Below are 14,338 nucleotides of genomic sequence, written 5' to 3'. Positions count from 1 at the left end.
GCGCGCACATTGCGGATAGAAACTAACATTTGAACACCGAAAGATAGGCAAGTCTCTAGAAAATCTCTCAGAAGTAAAACTAAACCTCAACAGATCAACATTGTCACTTAACACTTCTTCTGTTTGATCACCTCCTGTAGTCTGTCGATTATATACAAATCTGACAAAGTGGATGGTCTCTATAATGCAATCTGGACTGTAAGAATGGCGTTTTATAACGTCAATAAATTCATCTGGTATGTAACATGTTGTATGGTAGTATAGTTAGTAAATTAGTATGTTACCAACAGTAACCTGCATACAAAATACAAAAACATTTACACCTGTTTCATCTTGTGACTGGAATAGAAACCTTCACTAAAAGTCAATGTATATCGGAATCAAATCAAACCTATTCTTTTAAGTGGAATGGGGTTTAATGTCTCGTCGATATTTACTCAAGTCATTGAGACTAACACATGGTTATATTTTGTTCACTATGATTCCACATGAAATTTGAGGGAGGAGAATTTAGCCGAGTGGTGGCATTTATGTTTACTATAATTCTGACTGTCAAGAGTTCACTTACGTACTCGTCAATGTGACATGGATGGACCCTGGTTCATTGTTACATCCAAACAACCAAACACACGGGGTTTTTTTTAAATCAAATAATAATTGTGACCTCTAGAGGGACCACAAGCTAAAAACGCGATTTTTCGTACAATCAGTGGCCATAATTCAGGAAGTTACGGTCCGATATGCGCGAATATCGAAAGGAACCAAGATCTTTAGGTTATAAACATGCATCCACATGAAAATGTGGGCGTATAAAAATGTGATTTTTCGTACAATCAGGGGCCATAATTCAGGAAGCTACGGTGCAATATGTGCGAATATGGAGAGGAACCAAGATCTTTGGGTTATAAACTTACATTTCAAATTTTAACAAAATCAGATAAAAATTGTGACCTCTATAGGGTTCACACGCTAAAAACGTGATTTTTCGTACAATCAATTGCCATAACCCATGAAGTTACGGTCCTATACATGCCAATATTGACAGGAACCGAGATCTTAGGGAGATAAACCTATATTTTCATTGAAATCATTGTGCGTGTCCACAAACAATTGTGGACGAAAGGACATTCAGATGGACAGGGTCAACGACAATATACGTCCACATGAAAATGTGGGCGCATAAAAATGAATATTTCAATCAAATTCCTTTATTAATGTTTGAATTTTTGTCAAGAAAAAGTGCTAAATACTCTCGTTTCTCAAGTACCATTGCTACGATAATAAACGAAGTCTCATTTTGCAGACCAACTTTTAATGAAAATATCAGAGTATCGATCGAGTTCATCTTGTCAATAACCCAACCCTTCACACAAAATTTGAAATAAAATAATTCAAAACTTTAGTCTCAATCGAATTAACCTTTGGAGAAGGGAAGGGCAGAGTTAATTCGGGAACCATAGGGTCCATCCTTCTATGACCCATATGCTTCACAACAAATTTGAAAAATATTTGTTAAAAACTATAGCCTCTATCGCGTTAACAAGGTTTAAAGACAAAGGAGGAATTCGAAAAAGAAACTGGTTAAAATCTGTAGCCTCTAAAAAGTTATCAAGGTATTTGGAAAACGGGGAGCGGGGGTGGGGGGGAGGAGGGGGGATTACTCGATAGGATTTAAGTTTTCGGACAAGGGGATGTAATTCCGGAATGGAAGCGGTGAAAATTGATGGGATTCATCCTCTCATAAACCCAAATCTTTAAATCAAATCTGAAAAGAAAATCTATTAAAAACTGTAGCCTCTATGGCTCATGAACGTAAGGTTGTGGTTCAATGAAAATCGTTAGGGGTTGTCCTTGCATGAAATCCAATAGAGCTGTGTAGGCTACGACAGAACTACAGAAGTTTTCGAAAAAAAAAATCTGTTAAAAACTGTAGCTTCTATCACGTTCACAAGTTTTTAGCAAAACGTGGAGGGGGAAGAGGTGTAAGTACCGAACGGAAAGTCGCGGAAGGCTTAATATTGACAGGATGCATACCAGATTCGAAACACATCCACAATCACAATCATTTCTACAAGGTTTTTATAGTATATGCCATGGGCGGGCATGTCAATAGGGAACGTACAGCTGATTATCAAAGATATTATAGGATTTGTACTCTCTTGACCACAATGGCTCAGATCAAATTTGAGCAGATCCGTTACAAAATGTAGCCTTGATGAAAGAAATGGCAATGGACGAACGCCCAAAAAGTAGCTGTCTTTAAAATCACAAGCTATATTAAAGCTATTGTAATGAATATTCACCACCTTTCGCTATCACGACAACTCAGGGTGCTGGAATTGGAAAGTCATGTAACACTATAATAATTAATCAACTAGTACAATAGACAGTTTCGTGGTATGCTTTAAAATATAAAATACAATTACAACTAGAACTGCAATGCAGTGATGACAGGCTTCACCGGTGCCATGTTACCCTTAAACTGATATCCCTTCCTGTACCAATGAAACCATTATACAGATTTCCACATGAGCATGGCACACAGGGACACTAAATAACCATTGATGAAACAACTATATGATATGAAATGAAAAGAAATTTATAAACGTTTAATACATTCTTATTTAGATCATATACATTAGTGCTACAGGTTTATTACATACTAGCAGGATACCGGGCTTCGCTCGGGGGTCATAACCCCGAAACCGGAAGTGGTAGACTAACGCCACCTTGCCTATGTTACTCCCCGGTCCGAGCTACCCCTATACCCCAAATTTCAGACTCGGGGCAGACCTAGTGTAGCCGCCAACGCCGAACAGACAGACAAACAGACAAACGACAGTCACAAATATTAGTATAGATAGATATACATGTTCGTTTTAAGACCTTAAACTCTGTCTCATGACCTTATACAACAACATTTCAATGAGGGCGTATCATGAGCGCAGATCCCGGTGGGGACACCGGGACGCGTCCCCACCAATATTTTTAGTGGTGGGGACATGATATACTGTGTCCCCACCATTTATTTCCGTTATTTCCGATGTTTTGCTTACTGTTTATTTTCTGAAATTGAAATCATTCCAGAGCTTTTATTGACATTTCAAAAAGTGTAGAGTTGGTCCCAGGCACTTGAGGCCAGGGTCCTTAAGTTGTACAGCTGCATCCGGTGACCGATTTTTATTTAACAGGGAATAAGTGATAATTCATTTTATAACAGTAAATAATTAAAATATTCCATAGGGATTAAAATGTCTATATCATGTGCATATCTGATCTGCTGGGTATTAAAGGGTTAAGGAATAACTGAAATTTTGTTTTTATCTGGTATACTGGATGATAAATCACCTAACTAAAGGATTTAGTTTGTATATCAGGGGAACTCTTCATTGCTAGATTTGCTGCCATACTAAATAAACGTATTTTTAAAGACTGGTTTCTATCTCTCTCTGTGGAATATAGGCAATTAAATCTAAAATTTAAGATTCGAACCCTCTATTTTTTTGAGTACAGTAAGCTGAGCCAAGAATCGTGTACTTATTATCACAAGTAAGTGATTTTTTTTTGCTGTTTTGAAGATGGTTTAGAAATTTAGGAAATTTATCGGAAAAGACATTTTTTAAAACCTGTCATGGGCCGTCCAGACAGAAGACAAATGGAAAAGAAACGGGTAGAGTGGATATAAGTGTACTGTTTTAAATATATTAAACACTTTATTGAGGTTTTTTTTCGATTAAAAAATTGCTCTCTGAACTATTTTGTTATTGGTAAAAACTCCTCAGAATCGCAGAGAATGCATATTTAGACACCAACCTCTAGCAGCTCACCCCAGCGGCGTGCGGTTATATTTCGTATCATGATGCTGAAAATACCCAGAGTGCGTTTTAGTGCGTCTAGTTTTTAAAAAATTTCGGGGGAGGACCCCCAACCCGCTTCTTTACCAATAGTCCACACCACTAATTTTTGGCGATCTGCACCCCTGGGGCGTATAAAATATGAATACGCTGAGTAGATTGTAAATAACTAAAATTTACAACTTTTTTCACCATTAAATTGAAATTGCAGAAATACAAAATTGAAATTAAAAGAACTGAGCCTGTAGTAGGGTCATCCATCTTGATATATCAAATTTGTAAAAATTAATATTTGCTTCCGAAAAGATGTTCCTATCTGTCAAAAATGCAGTTTTTGTCAAATTTACATCATGTGCTGAACGAAAAGAAAAACATTGTCGGTAACAAAAAAGTTTGCACGACAGAGCATATATACACTTTGTTTTATACAAATCTGACAATAAAAAAATAATCTAGGACCCCAAAACTACATTAGTCAATAAATCCAGAAATCAGTTCATACATTTGTTACATGTCAGAAAAAAATACAGCAAGCGACAATTTAAATTGGATTACAGAAATAACCACTTTGATTGTCCTTTGCATAACAGAAAATGGATTAAAGATTGAACAGAATTAACCCTCATAAAGCCTTATTGAATGCGAAAAATTTGAAAAAGTGATTCTGACAACATTGGCTATTTATCAGCACGGTAAGATGTTAGAAACAATTTTTTGATATCTATATGATCGTATTGATTTGTCCAATGAAATCAAATACAATTATCATAGTTTTAAACAAATAAAATAAAATATTTGTTTTCGAGGCTAAAAATACAGTTTTTGACAAAAGGACATTACTTCGGTGATAATAAAAATGTTAAATTAGTTTTATGAAATCATAAATGACACTAGGCATCACATGTTAAAACATTTATGAAAATCGAATAATAAATGGCACTTTTACAGACAAAAACATCCAAAATGTCTTGTAGAAAAACGCCTATTTCTCCGCAACTGAACAAGTATTCTTGTTATTTATATGTTGATTTAAATGCAGTGTGAAACCCTTATTAAAAATTAATACTTCATCAGATAAACGATATTTCGGTAATGAAAGGCTTATTGGCAGAAAATATTTGATAATGAGAAACAAACCTAGAAGGCTTTATACTGAAATTTTAAACATAGGTAATATAATTTATAAATATATACAGTAATGAGACAAGGGATATTATATACTTATAAATAAATACTGTAAAGCGACAAGAGCCAAGGAGCATTGTATACTTATAAATATGTACATTAAACATACATTATGCAAGAACTAAATCTGCCTATTGCAAGTCTTTCTTTAGGCTTAAGATGTTATAGAAATTATTAATTAGACCATTATTTACATGACAAGCTCAAAATCAACTCTGTAGACCCTCGGATGACTTGGATACAGATTGGATTTAAACAGTCGTACATTTAAAATTAAATCAAGAAATGGCCGACCAAGCTACCGTTAGTCACCACCGGAAACTTGTTTTGAAAGACCTAAGAAGCGAGGGTACGATAGCCATTGAGAATGTTACTTGATAATCAAGAATATGTTGGTGGTGTTGTCGCCAGTCAATCAAACGATCGACAATTCTCGTAGACGGAGCAGACACAGTTGATGCCTATTTCTAGTCCAAACTTCCAACAGTGACAACTCCATTCAGAATAAAGTAATTGGACTGAAATTTTCAATATTTTCCTTATCTATTTTTGAATTATTATAGCAAGAATGGCCAACTCTTTATAAATTAAACTATTAACTAATGTATTTTTAAGGAGCTAAGGGACATATCTTATTTATATTCAGTAAGGCGACACAGGATATTATGTATTTCTAATAATGTACAGTAAGTGTAAGCTTATATATTTATAAATATATACAGTAAGGAGACATGAGAGAGAGGTCATTTCAGGACTAACATATGGTTCAATTTTATTTTAATAATTTGGTTGCGCGTAAGCAGGGTCCTTATAGCAGTGGGGGAAAACCAGAGGACCAGGAGGAAAACATTTAGGTTGGACTTTATTCCTGATTAGAATGACCCGGGTTTGAATCTCGGCGTGGGCTGAAAAGAACCTAACAGATTCTGCTAGCGCGAGTCCCGATTGGCAGAGGTAAAACCTGTGGTGAACTGAAGATGGGTAAGATGAAATTCTACAGTCCTCCATGGTATTGTCCATGTGACTATAGTAAATAAAAACAACCTAGTTTTAGTCTCAAAATAACATAAGATAAGTATCATCAAGATGTTAAACATCATTCCATTTAATATAACAGATGTGATTTGATTTAGATATACATTGACTTTTAGTAAAGATTTCTAATCAGATTACATGACTACAGACCTAAATATTTTTTATTTTGTTGAACAAAACACATTGCCTGTGTTTCTATACTTTACACCGTATGAATCCACCAGGCTTCTAACAGGCCATTTATAACAACTGATAAAAACCATCAAGGCTGTAAATCAGTAGTCGGCCATCTTGAGTGGTCTCCATCTTGTGTTATGTCATCTTTATCCTGTATAGCTAGAATATGAGGTTATGACAAATGTTACACCTTACAGGAACACAATATACCTCGAATTCTAAAACTCCCCTTCTTTAAGATAACTAGTGATCAGGAAGATATCCAAGTCCATAACCATAGATTAGTCATGGACTGCCAACTACCAGTCATAAGATATAACTGGATCCAGAGATTAAGATATACGCGACATCAGGAATCATCACAGAAGAAAGGAATCAGAAATGATGTGCACACATTAGAAACTAAACCAAAATGAGAAAGGTCTGAACCATCGTGTGAATCACTAGTATATCTCTCAGAAGTAAATCAAACAACAAGACTACAAACAACATTGTCATAAACCCCATCTTCTGTTATATTGTTTATCTGGCTGTAAACTGTAACTGACAAATGTTGATCTTCACACCCTACAACTACCCTTTAAGATAAACTAGAGACACAGATTGTGAGAATATCAGAATAAATATAACCTAGAAAGCTCACACCAGGGGGCGCTAAAACGGTTGCGTGGGGAATGACCAAAAGTCTTTAGAAAATCTCCTAGAATAAAAGCCAACAACACAAACCGATCAACAATATGACACATATTTAGATATGGAGAATCGGTTTCTTTAAACTGATGAACTTTATTTTATAAAACGATGACATCTTAATTATCCAAACGATAATTCATAATGTTGATCTTCAGACACTACAAATACTCTGCTTTCAGATAAACTCTAGGAACAGTTTTTGAGTACCGGAAATTAAGTGTGGTCAAACGGCTGCATTGAAAAAGCTAAACATGTCTCTAGAAAATCTCTCAGGAATAAAACCAAACAACCTCAACAGATCAACATTGTCACAACACTTCTGTTTGATCACCTGTAGTCTGGATGGTCTCTATAATGTAATCTGGACTGTAAGAATGACGTTTTATAACGCCAATAAATTCATCTGGTATGTAACATGTTGTATGGTAGTATTGTTAGTAAATTAGTAGGTTACCAATTGTAACCTGCATACAAAATACAAAAACATTTACACCTGTTTCATCTTGTGACTGGAATAGAAATCTTCACTAAAAGTCAATGTATATCGGAATCAAATCAAACCTATTCTTTTAAGTGGAATGGGGTTTAATGTCTCGTAGATATTTACTTAAGTCATTTTTAGAATAACACATGGTTATATTTTGTTCACAAGGATGGTCCATAATCAAAGGAAATCTTAAGCCTAAGTTAGTCACTCAACTATTAGATTTGACTTAAAGATACATTATGTAAGATTTAGTTTAAGAGCTGACCGTTCTTGCTATAAAGATTCGAAATAGATAATTCAAAATTTAAATATTAAAAAATTTCATTCAAATTACTTTATTACTGTTTGAAGTTTTGACAAGATTTGGCAAATATTGTTTATTACCGTAGCAATGTTACTTGAGACTCAGCCTTGCTTCTAAATTTCTAAATTAAATCATTAAATGGCGATCGCATTTCAATCGGTTTAAATCTCTGCTATCCAATGATCATGTAAATAAATGTCTAAATAATAATTTATATAACATTTGAAGCCAAAAAAAACCCTGCAATGGACAGATTTAGCTCTTTAATAGTGCATCTTTAAATATATGTAACTTCCTGTAAGTTGAGGGTAAGTGGTAATCAAAAGCAATGTAACCTGTGGGAGGTATCTTAAAGTTAAAGATACATTAGTTAAGAATTTAATAAAGAGTTGGCAATTCTTGCTATAATTTAAAAAATAGATGATAAAAAAGAAAATATTGAAAATTTCAGTCCAATTACTTTATTCTGAATGGAGTTGTCACTGTTGGAAGTTTGGACTAGAAATAGACATCAACTGTGTCTGTACCGTCTACGAGAATTGACGATCGTTCGATTGACAGACGACAACTCCACCCACATATTCTCGGTTATCAAGTAACATTCTCAATGGCTATAGTACCCTTGTTTGGTAGGTCTTTCAAAACCAGTTGCCGATGGTGACGCTAGTAACTAACGGTAAACGTTAGCTTGGTCTGCCATTTCTTGATATAATTTTTTAAAAAATGTACGACTGTTTAAATCCAATCTGTATCCAAGCCATCGGAGGGTCTACAGAGTTGATTTTGAGCTAGTCGTGTAAATAAAGGTTTAATTAATAATTTCTATAACATCTGAAGCCTTAATAAAGACTTACAATAGGCAGATTTAGCTCTTGCGTAATGTATGTTTAAGTGATGTTGAAATGACTTGATTTAACTGGAGTAGTCAGTACACAATGTTGCAGTGATCCTATAAGGGCGATTGTAGAATTATGGCGACTAGGATTGAAACAAAGACAATGTCACCAATCGTAGCTGGTCTCATTGTTTTTTTCATCACCAGCTTTGATGTTGTAGTGCCATAATAATAGTACATAAGGTTACTACCAATGTGATATTTAAGGATATATTTTTTCCTGATAATTTATCATGATTGTATCGCTTATTCATGTTTTCCACGGCTGTCACATAATGAAGTTTGATGTGTTAAAAATACATTATGGGAGATTAGATAAAGTGTTGACTGTTCTCGCTATAATAGTTAAAAGATAGATAACGTAAATAGATGGTAAAATATTTCAGTCAAATTGCTCCACTACGAACCAGGATTACAGCTTTTGAATTTTAAGCCTAGCCCCGATCATCATTATCAAAGTTGGTACAATAAAAAACATAGTCTCAATTATCCATTTTTAGGATTTATTCATCAATGCGCATTGAGCAGCAGATTGGATTCCAATCCAGTGAAAATCTGACACATAAGATGACATTGAGAGTTAATTATGGTTTGGATAAGTTAATTAATGTCTAATTAATAGTTTATATAACATTTCAAGCCTAAAGAAAAACCTGCAATAGGCAGATTTAGCTCTTGCATAATGTATGTTTAAATTATTGTTAACAAATTGACAATGTGATGGCATTTCATTGTAGATTTCAGCAGATTTCTATCTTTTACAACTCATTTCCTTAACATATTTGTAATTAGCTGCGGATTGGCAGTAGTAGTTGTTTGCAACATGTTGTCTTCATTTGTATATAAATTTACAAATATATGTTCATCACACTGATCAGCAGTGAATATTCGCTAGGCCGTTACAATCACTGATAAAGATGACATCGATGCGACTTAATGAGCCCCAAAATTACCATTTTTCCTCCGACAAATTAAATTCTCAAACATTTTTTTTTATGAATTAAAAAAATAAATGAAGACGTTTTAAGTATTTGTAGGTAAAAATTATTTCCTATTTTGTGTAAATGTGTATTAAAATGATTAAAATCCACATTCTGCCAGAACCAGTAACGTCTTATGTAAACAACGCACGTGCCATTGAGCCAATGATTGACGCCGCGTGATGTGACGTCAAGTGTTGAAGAGAGTCATCTTTTACAGAGATATTAGAAGACTTTCGTAATCCTTTGTTCATATGTTACAATATAACATTTTATCGAACATTTCCGTACCAGTGACATTAGATTTTAATAGAGAAGTGGTGCTCTTAAGGGGACAGAACTTGCCTTCGAAATTAGAAATTTATGATATTTGGCAGTATTGGGTATTCCGTAAGTTAGAAATTAATGGTTTTTGGCAATCATGGGCATTCAATAAATTATGCGTAAAGTTAAGTTTTTCACATAGCCAAGAATACTGATTGAAGACAATACACCTGGTCCCTGCCAGGTCTCGCTGTACATTTACAAATTAGGACAATTTATTCAGAATTTCGCAATTAACACATTGCTGCAATAAAAAGGGGAGCGGGTTAGTTAGATTTAAAAACTAACCTTGTTATTGCCAATCTATCATTTTCCACCCCAGGTTGCAAATATATCGAACCATCATACACCTGAAGAGATACAAAAATATTAAAATTATAATGTTCTACCTACAACATCTTATTATTCCCACTTACATGTACTTGACCAGAATAATGCTGAAATTTACATTTGGAAATGTTAGTATTTATTAGAGGATTAATAGCAAACAGTGGGGGTAGCAACCAGCCTGCAACAATGGCATCCAAACAGTTTCCAACCACACATAAGACCTGTTGAGAACAGCAGCACTTTTTTTAAAAATTAATATTCACCTTTTTAATTACTAAATAATAAGGAATATTATAAACCATGGACTGGTTTAGATATTTCTGGCGTTGGTGATAAAATCAACCAGGACTTGCCTTTTAAGATTACCTGATCCATGATATAAAACTGTCCCAGCATCTTCACCCAGCAATATGGTCATCATCTCTACGACCTATATATACCCAATCATATCTCTGTCATTGATCTGTTAATACAAAAGAACAAAAATATTTAAATTTTTGTAAACTCGCCCATATGAAATATGGCATGAAGTTTTTCAGAAATATTTTTATTTAACAAATTTATACTGTAAACATACAAACAAAATAGTAAAATGCAAGTAGGGCAGGGTAACTTAGCGCCAGATATTATGACTCCGACCTCATTACTACAAACATATATATATTATTATATTGGTTCTAATCCAAGAAAAATATATATATTGACCTGACATCAATTCATTTTTCAAAAGAATCATTTATTCATTTATAAGGACAGTCCAGAATAAGATAAATATACAACGTACATTGACCTCTATCATTCACACATCAAACAACTTGTTTAAATAAAAACATCTTTCAGCAATGGCTGAATGAGGTAACTTGAAATCATGGCCCATGCTGAAATTAAGAACAGAATAATTTTGTATGCAACTCTCTTGTAAATATGTGCACGTTTTTCTGTGGTTTATCTTATTGATCTTGACTATATTTTTTTGATATGAAATACTTTATCGGCTTGAAATGAATATAACACGTGGTTATTTCCCCTGAATTAGAAATTCGGGATCAGATCAGTTATAATGAAAATTTCGCTTAGGCTGGACGCACTTCAAACACGTCACTTAGTCGCAGCTTAATTAATGTTATTTTTGAAAGACTTTCCACATTACAGGTACCAATTACTCTTTATGACCACTGATCAGCCGAACGATCCCAGCAAAACACAGCTTCAGTGAAGAGAATTTTGAAACAAGCGGTTGTCATGTAAGATACGCCCACATTTTGCAAGAGATGGACAGAGAATGAGGTAAAAAAAATAATGTGATTTTTTGTACAATCAGGGGCCATAATCCAGGAAGATATGGTCCAATATGCGCGAATATCGAAAGGAACCGAGATCTTTGGGTTATATATAGTTTCATCAAAATCGGATAAAAATTGTGACCTCTAGAGGGTCCACAATTACGGTATTACATACTTTTACACAATTTGCATACAAAATGTATTTTGTTGGGCAGTTTCATTTCAAGTTCAAACAAATTGTGAATGGGCAGGGGCGACGGCATAATATTAATACGTCCACATGAAAATGTGAGCGCATAGTTTAAATATATATACTCAAACACTAGAAAAGCTCACCTGTAACTTATTATACTAGATTTTGTCTACTTCCAATCTCTTTACCTTATGGTATTTAATTACCACCTTTTTTGTTGAATGAGATCATTCTAGAGACTATAATGAAAAATTGGTTGAATTTGACATGGTCTATTAAGAACAAAAGATCAAACCCGAACAGTCACTTATTATACTGTCGGTATACTATGTGGAGAATTTGATGGGGCGATACAACGGGATAAAAACTGCGGCGCCATCACACATTTTGTTCCAAGCCATGAAACATGAGTCTATTACTTTTCTTTCCTCTTGGTGCATGGGGACAAGAACGCGGGTGTTTGATTTTTCAAAAACAAATATTTTCTGTTATCCGGGTTTTCAAAATTTGTGATTTTCTTTTTTATCTGTTTATTTGATGCTAAATCGGGTAATGATTACTATCAAACATTGTTGATTTTTTTCTCCGTGAGCTACCGCCGACACAATTTATGTTGTGCTAGAGGTTTTACTACAAAGTCTATTATTGTACAGCAGAGTGATTTTTTTTTTAAAAAAAAAAACGAACACAACTTTGAAAAACAGGTACAAGAAAATAGAAAATCAAAAATTTAGAAAAGTCACATATAGGCCACAACAATACATAATAAATGAAAAACCTATTCCTACCTACCTAAAGAGAACAAGCTCCCTTCTCTTCGTCATCTAATTTAAAATTGAATTGTCCGTTTGTGAGTTGCCCAGTGACACAACGTGATTTTGCCTCTGGGTTACCCAGACGCTTGCAGTGTATATTTCTTCCACAGTGCGTCTGGATAAAAGTATCATGATAATACTTCACAAAAAGTGATCTGTAATCTGTGGTTGGCTAAATCAATGAACACTTTTGGTGATAGCTTTGGGTTTGTGACCTCACTTTATATCAATCAACACTAAACACTTTTGTTTGTAAACAATATTTTATTTCAAATGGATGAAAACGGATTGGGGAACAGGTATAACCAATACCCCTCTCCTCATACAAGGAATATAAAACATATAATAAACTTTTCGATTGTAAAGGTAATAAAATCCACTGAGGAACGACTAGTTCTGGCCATTTTTCTCATCCCAAAACTGGATAGTTTTGATAAATATGGCATAACACATTATATTATGAACAAAATATAGGCCTATATATACGTAATGGCGTGTGTCGGCATATACCGAGATTGTTAAAAGCGGGGTTTTCAACTGTTGTGTGTAGAATCTGCTTTGTGGGAAATTTTGCCCGGACAGCAATTGAATTCCAACTGTCAAGGGTTTTTTTACATGCACGCCAACGTGTACACAGGACCTAGGGTTTTTCGTCCAATCCATAACCATGCTGGAAAATACCGGGATCGAACCACAGACGGCCTGTTTAGGGATCCAGCTGATCGTTACCCACCTTGACTGTAAAGCTTCTATAAAGCGCTGTTGAATCTTTTATTGTGCCAAAAATGTACATCTGTAATATATATATTTTCAAATTGTTTTCTTTGTATTTTTAATATATAAATTTCTATCTCTTTAGTATTCTGGTTATATTAAAGTTGCCTGACTGTTACCCGTATAATAATAATAATAATAATAATAATATATATTGTTTATAGACCGTCACACACAAATTGTCTCAACCGTCTTTACATGGGCGTACTACACATAGTACATGTATATACATAATAATAAATGAATAAAAACTATCAATAACTCATAAAAAAAATCTCAATTAAAGATATACAAATGTATGCCTATAAAAACATTAGATTGACTAGTAGTATTATTGTCTAATTGAATAAATATGTTTTGAGGTTGGATTTAAACAGGCTGAATTTGGTGAGTGATCTACGTCTTAGTGGCAGCTCATTCCAGAGAGTAGGCGCGGCACGACTGAAGGCGCGATCGCCATACAACTCACTGGTTTGTTTTCCATGTGTTTTGTGGGAAAAGGGTCGCAACTTCACCTCATGACTGCTTCTAGTCCGATAAGATGGAACTTGAATACTAATGATATCAGTGAGGTAGCAAGGCGCTGACTCACTATGGCGTATTAACTTGAAAATTATACAAGACAGTTTGCAATGAATCAACTGGGAGCCAGTGTAGCTCTCGAAGTAAGGCGTAATCTCTGCCTGAGGCTCCAGCTTCCTTCGGATCACCAGTCCAGGGGCAGATCCAGGAATTTTTGCAGGAGGGGGTTTTGCCAGGTTCCTGTTAAGGAAATCTGTCATCATCGTCTCTAAATTACATAGGCATACATACAAATTGAGCTTTTTAAAGAGAGAAATCATTTTTGTAATGATGTAGGAACACATTGTGATTTAATTCCATTGATGTAAGGCATTCAATTTTTTTATGTAGCTGGGCAGGGCCCACCCCCACCCTCTCTGGAGCCGCCCCTGCAGTCGAGCAGCGGAATTCTGAACATGTTGTAATTTCTTTAACTTGTATTTCGGGA

General features: G+C 34.6%; 1 long non-coding RNA gene across 1 annotated transcript; it reads right to left on the bottom strand.

Moving 5' to 3' along the window:
• Positions 1-11,118: 11,118 nt before the first annotated feature.
• On the bottom strand, positions 11,119-12,595 carry LOC130012324 (uncharacterized). The gene is made up of 3 exons (XR_008787745.1): positions 12,533-12,595; positions 11,884-11,979; positions 11,119-11,142 (listed from the first exon to the last, which is right to left on the bottom strand). It is a non-coding gene; the product is annotated as an uncharacterized LOC130012324 (long non-coding RNA).
• Positions 12,596-14,338: the final 1,743 nt, after the last annotated feature.

Source organism: Patella vulgata, chromosome 3 (genome assembly GCF_932274485.2).
Source record: "Patella vulgata chromosome 3, xgPatVulg1.2, whole genome shotgun sequence".
Lineage (NCBI taxonomy): Eukaryota > Metazoa > Mollusca > Gastropoda > Patellidae > Patella > Patella vulgata.
This window is presented reverse-complemented; position numbering and strand designations above follow the sequence as displayed.